This window comes from Propithecus coquereli, unplaced genomic scaffold (assembly GCF_000956105.1).
Source record: "Propithecus coquereli isolate 6110/MARCELLA unplaced genomic scaffold, Pcoq_1.0 Scaffold68, whole genome shotgun sequence".
Taxonomy (NCBI): Eukaryota; Metazoa; Chordata; class Mammalia; order Primates; family Indriidae; genus Propithecus; species Propithecus coquereli.
Genome location: NW_012152840.1, coordinates 3,159,930 through 3,169,052, shown reverse-complemented (window position 1 = coordinate 3,169,052; position 9,123 = coordinate 3,159,930). Strand labels below are relative to the sequence as shown.

The following is a 9,123-nucleotide window of genomic DNA, read 5'->3' as shown; positions in this document are numbered from 1 at the left end:
CACTGTAGGTAATGTGTCTTTCTTTCCCCTGTGTCTACTTTCAGGATTTTCTCTTTGGCTTTTGGTTTTAGCAGCTTGAGTATGATAACCATGCTGTGTTTATTTATACATCTTATTTAGTATTCTCTGAGCTTCAGGTCTTCTGATTTGGTATCTGTTATTAATTTTGGAAAATTCATAGCTGTTGTTTCTTCAGATACTCCTCTACCTCATTCTCTTTTCTTTTTCTCTGTTCTGTTTTTTTATTTCTGCTGTTAAAAGGCAAACTTTTGACAAATTAAATTTAGCAGAGTTCATTTGAGCAAAGAATGATTAATGAATCAGGCAGCACTCAGAACCAGGAGAGGTTCTAAGAGCTCCACCCAGCCACTTGGGAAGACAGTATCAACAGGTAAAGGAAGTGAGTGACATACAGAAACAGCTTGATCGGTTTCAGCTCAGCATTTGCCTTATTTGGGGATGGTGTGATTAGTTGGCAGCCTGTAATTGGCTGAATCTTGCCTGCTATGATTGGCTGAGACTCAGCTTCCTTTTGCAAGAATATACTTATGTTGCAGTTTACGTACTAAGTTACATTGCATTTTGCTACATAGCAATTCAAAGCAAATTTAAGTTAATTAATATTACTTTTTATTTTTGTGTTTTGAATTTGGTGATTTTTAGTGAACTCCTTTTAAGTTCAATAATTTCTTGACTCAGCTGTGTGGAGTATATGAATGAGCTGGTTATAGGAATTTTTCTTCTCTGTTACTGTGTTTTAGACCGGTAGCATTTCCATTTGATTTTTTAAAGTTTCCATCATTTTGCTGAAATTACCCATATGATCCTGTATGTTGATCTCCTTTTCCATTAGAGCCTTTAATATAATAATTTTAAATTCCCTGTCAGATGATTTTAGTGTCTGTGTCACATCTGAGTCTAGTGCAAATTTATTTGAATCTTGGGAATATGTTCATTTCCTTGACTTTCATATGCCTCGTAATTTTTTGTTGAACATGGACACTTTACGTAAGACAATAGACACTGAACTAAATAGATTTTTGCTTGGATATGGGCAGACTTTTCCTTCTGTTAGATCTTTCCTTAGCACAGGGATTTTTATTAATCTCACTGAGCTAGATGTGAGAATTTTTTTGTTTCTATGGTTATACTCAGTGAACTACAGACTTCAAATTCCTCTAGTGGGGCTGATTTATCAGAGAATCATTCTTAATATCGTCTCCTTATTCAGCTTTAGACGTTCCCTTTGTGACATAATTCAGAAATTACATCTCATGTAGCTCTGCCAGAAGTATTTCATAGTTCCTGTTACTTGACCCGTGTTAGCCCAGTGAGGTGGGTTGAGGGGATCATGTGTGACGATCTGAGTAAGACTCCATGTTAGGCAGGCACTCGCTGGTCAAGAGTGTGGCCTGTGTAAGTGCTGTTGACTCTCCTCCTGCTGCGGTTCTGGGCCTGCTATTTAACTTTGCTCATCTTCATAGACAGAGTTTTTCTATTATCTTCTCCCAGCTGCAAATAGTTTTCATCTGTACTCTAAGACTGACATTTTTGTTTCCACCAACAACTCTGACAGATTAAGGCTTTTTTTCCAACATGAAAGCAGGAGATAAAGGGTTCTAATGGAGTTTTGTACTATTCTTCCAGTACCTGCTATTCCCCTCCCTACCTGTACCATGGGGGAAACTTTCTCAGGGCTCTCCAGTCTTCTCTGTGAGAAACAATATTTTTTACTGGTGAAGTACATGGGAGGTGAAAGGAAAGAGGACACTGAAAGGGCACCCCCAGGTAATTGGTTTAGCCTAAGACTTATATGGCTCTGATTGAATTTCCAAGGCCCCTGTATACCCAGAGGCAGGGGTGAAGTATAACTTTCTTCGTCTATCTTTAAATGGCAGCTATCTCCTCCTTTCCTCTTAAACTTACATCTTTTTCTAGCTTCAGTGTTTTCTTGCCCTAAGATGACCTAAATGACAAGCACTCAACATTCAATGCAAACTGTCTTTGTACAAAGGTAGATTAATATTTATCTTTCCTTTTATGTGTTCTTAGTTCTAAGTTCCAGTTCATTGAGTTGATTCACTCAAGGAACGCGTACAATATTTGCCTGCCCTTTATTATCCAAACAAAAATTGTTTCCCAAGTCTTTATGTTCTTTTCCTGAATCATAATCAGCAGACAGAAGATGTGCCATTCTATCAGCAAAAACAGATTTTTTTCAAATTTTCAATACAAATGGTCATATCAAATATTCAAGCACAAATGGCTTCTTTCAAAGATCTGAACCTAGAATCCCCTAGGCTCACCTTTTCCATTTGATCTTTTTCTATTGTGTCCTCTTGTTCCATTTTTAAAAATAGACAAATATAATCCTCATTCTCTTCACACACTCTCTATTTATATCTCTTTGCCTTAACTGACAGCTCTCTTTTCCCTGACACACTGTTTTCCCTGGTAGGTAGCTCCTGGGCATCCTCATTCACTTACAGCTTATAAATCACAGGGCAGATTCAGCAAGATGCAAGCTGCCTCCATAGAATGCCCTATTCACACAGTTCTATATCATCATCATTTCTGTTGACTTTCACCTCCATTCTTTTAGCATTTGCCAGGGATTTGTAATAATATTCTCCCTAGTTTTAAATAAATAATTGGATACCTTACTTTTGGGTTTTTATTCTTATCTTCTATCACTAATTCTATAAAGAGAATCAAAACTGGTTTCCAGAATTAGATACTCCATTAGCAACAGGAACATTTTCCTTGATAGTTTCGACCCTCCTCTGACAATGTGGATCCAAAATCCTGTATGAGAAACATCGCTATGGTAGATGCAAAGTGGCCACAAATTCTTTGTAGCTAGACCCATGAGAGAGAACACTATTTCTCTGCTTCTTCAACTGTGATGATTTGTGATTTACTTTCATTAATAACATGTGGTGAAAATGAATAACTTGAATAACTTTGGATAACTTCCAAACCCAGACGTCAAGAGGCCTTATAGTTTCTGTTTTTGCTCTCTTAGTATACAGACACTATGCAAACAAGCTCCAGCTAGTTTGTTGAAGAAGCATTGGTGGAGAACCAGATGATAGCCAGACAACCAGCAGACATGAGGCCATCCTAGACGATCCAACCTCACTCCAGTCCCCATGTGACTGAGTCACATGAGTAAGCCCAGATGCAAGCAGCAAAACTGCCCAGCTGAGCCTAACCCAAATTGCTGACTCACCATTGTGAGCCCATAAATAAATGTCTTTACAAGACACAGGATTTGGGAGTGGTTTGTAACAGCAATAAATAACTCATACAAACAGCAAAGGAGTTTGGAATTCAGAAGTTTTTTAGATTTTAGGAAGGTAGTATAAGCATTATGTAACAGCCTGAGTAAAGTCTGAACTCGAACCCTATAATCAAACACATTAAAGTTTCTGCAATGAAATGTATGAACGGTCAGTCACATCTAAGGAGCTAAAGACAATAAATCATTACAGTTTGTTTATGTAATGCTGAGCTGATAAAAGAAATTGTTCTTTTACTTCATTTCATGACAAAATAAAATTTAAAATTTTTGATAATTACTTAGATCTACAGTTTTATCTGAAATATATTTTGTTATCCATCGTAACAATTACATACAAACCTCTTTTTACAACATTCACTGATTCACATGATATTATTGTGTATTTATCTATTATAATGATAACAGCTGAGTGTTCACTATGATTGTTATAGGACAGTCAATATAAATTTAAGAAATTTTATTTGCTGTATTGCAGATATCCAAAACTTATTTTGCACAACTGAAACTTTCTATATTTTGACTATTGCTTTCCCATTTCCTCTTCCCCCTAGCCTGGAAGACATCATTTTCCCTCTGCTTCCATGAGATCAGCATTTTTGGATTCCCCATATGAGTGAGATCATACAGTATTTGTCTTTCAGTGTCTGGCTTATTTCACTTAGCATAATGTCTTTCCTGCCCGCCCACGTCGTTGCAAGTGGTAGGATTTCCCTCTTTTTATTCAAAGCTGAATAATATTTCATTGTGTATATATACATACATACACACATATCACATTTTCTTTATCATTCATCTTCTAATGGACATTTGGGTTATTTCCATATCTTGACTACTATTAATACTGCTGCAATGAACGTGGAAATGCAGATCTGTTATATAGCATAGTGCCTGAAACAATATTGCATCACATACTTAAAATTTGCTAAGAGAATAGATCTTGTGTTAAGTGTTAGCATCATGCACAAACAAATATAATGATAATGATAATAAAGGATGCAGGAGAAAACTTTGGGACATGATCAATATATCTATAGCCTTGAGGGTGGTGATGGTTTCCTGGGTATATACTTATTCTCAAACTCATCAAGTTGTATGCATTTAAAATGTACAGCTTTTTACATGGAATCATATCTCAATAAAGTGTTCTTTAAAGAACTTTTATCTGCCATATTTAATTTTATTTTTCTATGTGGGGTGCATCTATTATACCCTTCCTCTATAAGGGATTGTCATATTCCATTACTAGTATATAGTTATTATAAGCATTCTATAGATTCTCCTTGTTCTAGGAAAAAACTGCTCTGATAGTACATTATTACTTTCCAAGACTCAAGGGCCAGAAGTAGAATGGTGGCAGCAGCAGTGGCTTTGGCAGCTGTGGACTGAATACAAGCAACAGAATCACCGTGATTCTTCAGAGTATCTTCAGGTTCTCTTCTGTCATTCAAGCAGCAGTCTCAGTCCATTTGTGGAGGAACGTTGGTGTTAACAGCAGGGGCATTTAATAAGGAACTTGATCCTACACAGAAACTCTTCGTGGACAAGAGCAGAGAATACAGATCTTAGCGACAGGCAACTGGGGGACCTGTCGATACTGGCCCAGAATACCAGCAAGAGCTGGAGAGGGAGCATTTTAAGCTTAAGCAAATGTATGGTAAATCAGATATGAATACGTTCCCTAACTTCATATTTGAAGAGCCCAAATTTGAAATCATTGGAAAACCCCAGGCCTAAAGAAATAAAGTAAAATTAATCTGGTCATTTGTCATGGATTAGTTGTACAACTAACCAGAAGTTTTAGAATAAACATATATTTCACAACTGTGAAATGTTTTTTTAATTTGGATTTCAAATAAATTATTTGGTAAAAAATATATATATATTTTCCAATGCTTTGGTGGAATTCACGTCCATCCTGGTTTGGAAGGTAAAAGTCTGTGGTCTTGAGCTTCCAATTTATCCACCTAATTTTTCTTAGAAGAAGTTAATTTAGGTGCATGCACTCAAACTTTTAACAGAGAGAATTGCAATGGATTGTAAAAAGCTCTTCTTTCAGAGACCTACTTTAAAATTCATGAGTTTGTTCTAGTACACTGGTGTGGAAGAATGAAGCAGTATATAGAGGAGATACAGAAAAACACACTGATAAAACTTGATTAATTTATTGATTGACCGTGGCAGTTACAGGAGAAATTATTCTGATATAAAAGTTGAAAGGCAATAACATATTAATAGTAATTAACAATAGATGACCATCTCTCTTTCCTGTTTCTTTCTTTTTTTTTTTTTTTGAGACAGAGTCTTGCTGTGTTGCCCAGGCTAGAGTGCTGTGGCATCAGCCTAGCTCACAGCAATCTAGAACTCCTGGGTTCAAGAGATCCTCCTGCCTCAGCCTCCTGAGTACCTGGGACTACAGGCACGCACCACCAGGCCTGGCTGATTGTTTCTATTTTTAGTAGAGACAGGATTCTCACTCTTGCTCAAGCTGGTCTCAAACTCCTGATCTCAAGTGATTCCCCCACCTCGGCCTCCCAGAGTGCTGGGATTACAGGTGTGAGCCGCCATGCCGTGCCTGGCCTCTTTCCCTTTTCTTTGATTTGAAAAAAGACGGATTCTCTCTCTTTTCCCCAGTCTGTTCTCATGCTCTTCTTTGCTGATCCTGTCCTAACCTCTTTTAAGAACCCCAAGCACCTATTAGCCCATTTCATTTCTAAATTCTCCATTTTCAGAGGTTCTTTTTTTAACTTAGACTCAAATTACTAGTAGTTCCTCCACAATCTTAAAAAAAAGCAAACAGATAAATAAAAGTATTAAAAAAATAGATTTTTTTTTAAAAGAGAAATCCTGTGCACCCTCATAGCTACCATATTATTATTACTCTTTCTCCTACCAATGAACTTAAAAAAAAAAAAAAATCTAAAATTCATGGCTCACAGTGGTGTGAAAGAAGTGCCATATGCCATATGCCAACTGTTAACCATTTCATTAATTAATATACAATAAGAAAGGTCATCTTTGTTATCCAACAATTTGGGCATAAAATTTCTGTGGTACTGTATTTTTTAAGCAAACAATTAATTCCAATTTATAAATAGAAAGTAGAGACGATTTAGTTTATACTAAACCTAAATATTTAACTTATCTTAATCTTTATGGTTTGTCTGATTTTTCAGGTTATTTTCGGAAATAAAAATTTGAAATCTCAAGTTTTCACCAAAATGTTTCTCTCTGAATCAAATGAATCAATGCTTAGAATTTGATACATTCTTTTCTTCTTTGTTGAGTTTTCTCAGGTTGGTGTATCGATATTTTTCCAATGAACTGACTTTGGACCTAATGTCTGGCTGTAAACTGTCTGAAATTCTCATCAATTTGGCCATCTGCTCCAGCAGGCACTATACACTTCTGTATCTGATAGACCTCATTGAGTGTTTTTTGTTTCTATTTCCATATATCAGATATGTGTGTAATTGTATTCTTTTAGCTTTCATTTATTGCTAATTTTTCTTGTGGGACTCACTGTAAAATGCATTAGAAATCTCCAGAGGTAATATATTAATGTAAAAAGCATATTGTAATTAAATTTATCATACTTCTTTGACATTTAGCTAATGTAGTAATATCTTTTCTTTAGTTTTAAATTCAATTTTACTTTATCTTCTTTAATAATTCATATAATTTTATAGGCAAGTAAACTTTCATGTAAAATCAAGCCAAAAATAAAGCATTTTGTTCCAAAAAAAAAAAAAATCTATGAATACCAGTTCTCACTGTTATCTTATTTTACATTTACACACCCAGGCAAGTCTGTAAATTTTCAACACAAAAACCGTTGTGAAGGGGCGCTAATCACCTCTTAACTGATAATCTAATACTCTCTTGCAGTGCTTAGCCCATCTGATCTTTATTATATTTCACAATATTTTATCATTTATTTTCACTGAAGCAGTCTCCATTCTTGACTTGGTTCTCTGAAGGTTCTCTCTGAGTATACACAATGAAATACTATATATACAGTATATACAGTATTCCATTGTATATGTGGAATGTACAGTATTTCCTGATCCATTTCCTACACGTAGCCATGATTCTCTTCTTTTGTCATCGAAAATACCTTTCCTGAGTTATCTCATGCTCTTTCATAATTTTAATTATTGTCTACAAAGGAAAATTTCCAAATCTATGTCTTCAGTCTATAATAATATGCTTAAATTCAGGACAAATTATTTAATTACAGACTTCATATTTGTATGGTACTCAAAGAAGTCAACCTAAATTTTTCCTAGACTAAATTCAGCATATTCCCACAAATGGTCACATATCCTTTTATCTCCTTTCTTGATTAATTATCTGACATCAAAAGGGTCACTAGGGATCCATAATAGTGTCCTCACAGCAATAATTTGGTATGGTTTGAAATTAGAGCTTATGTGGTAAATTGTAGAAAATGCAGTTCATAAGGTAGCATGAATCAGACTGTTTAAATACACATGTCATTCAAGGAATTTGACCTTAATTCTATAAGTACTTGGAAATGATTTTGATATTTAAAAAATTATTATTAATATCATTATTACTATTATTTGGCATAGGGGCTCACACCTGTAATCCTAACACCTTGGGAGGCTGAGGCAGGAGGATTGCCTAGAGCCCAGGAGTTTGAGGCTGCAGTGTAATCAGTGTTATTCAAGTCCAATGTTTCCTTATTGACTTACTCTCTAGATGATCAATGTCTATATGAGCAATGATGTTCATTGTTGAAAGTGGGGTATTGAGGTCCTCTGCTATAATAGCATTAAAGTCTATTCTTCCCTTCAGTTCATTTAATAATTGCTTTTTATATTTAGATGCTCCAATATTGGGTCCATGTATATCTACAATTGTTATTTCTTCTTGATGAATTAAACCCTTTATCATTATGTAATGACTTCTTTATTTTTATAGTTTTTGATTTAAAGTCTATTTTGTCCATATAAATATAGCTACCTTTGCTTTTTTTGGTTTCCATTTGCATAGAATATCTTTTTCCATCCCTTCACTTTCAGCCTGTGTGTGCAGTAAAGTGAGTTTCTTGTAGGTAGCATATGGTTGAATCTTTTTTTAATACATTCCATTGTAGTATAAATTTTTATTGGAGAATTTAATCCATTTGGATTCAAGGTAATTGATAGTATGGATTTGCTACTGTTATTTTCTAATTTGTTTTCTGATAGTTTTGTACGTTCTTTGTTTCTTACTCTCTTGCTGTGTTCCTTTATGGTTTGATGGTTTTCTGTGTAGTATGTATCGAATCTTCTCTTTTCATATTTTGTGCAAGTACTGTAGGTTTTTGCTCTGTGCTTACCATGAGGCTTACATAAAACAGCTTATCTTTATAACAGGCTACTTTAAGCTGATAATAACTTTAATTGCATACAAAAAATCCACATTTACACTCTCTTTCCCCCTTTTATGATTTGGATGTCAAAATTTACATTTTTTTGTAGTTCGCATCCCTTAAAACTTTATTGTAGTTGTAGTTGTTTTTAATAGTTTTATCTTTTAACACTCATGGTAGGAAAAAAATGTGTTACACACCACTCTTATAGTACTAGAGAGTTATGAGTGTGACTATGTATTACTTATACCACTGAGTTTTTTACTTTTATATGTTTTTTGCTATCACTTAGCAGTCTTTTCTTTCAGCTCAGAGAACCGTCTTTAGCAATTCCTGTAAAGAAGGCCTAGTGGTGATGAACCAGCTTTTGTTTGTCTGGGAAAGTTTTCATTTCTCCCCACTTCTGAAGGACAGCTTTTTCCAGATGAAGTATTCTTGCTTG

General features: G+C 35.0%; 1 pseudogene across 1 annotated transcript; it reads left to right on the top strand.

Annotated features, from left to right (window-relative positions):
• The first annotated feature begins 2,789 nt into the window (after nt 1–2,789).
• On the top strand, nt 2,790–5,128 carry LOC105823555 (annotated as a pseudogene). The gene is made up of 2 exons (XR_001138149.1): nt 2,790–2,807; nt 4,651–5,128. The product of XR_001138149.1 is annotated as an ATP synthase-coupling factor 6, mitochondrial-like (transcript).
• Nucleotides 5,129–9,123: the final 3,995 nt, after the last annotated feature.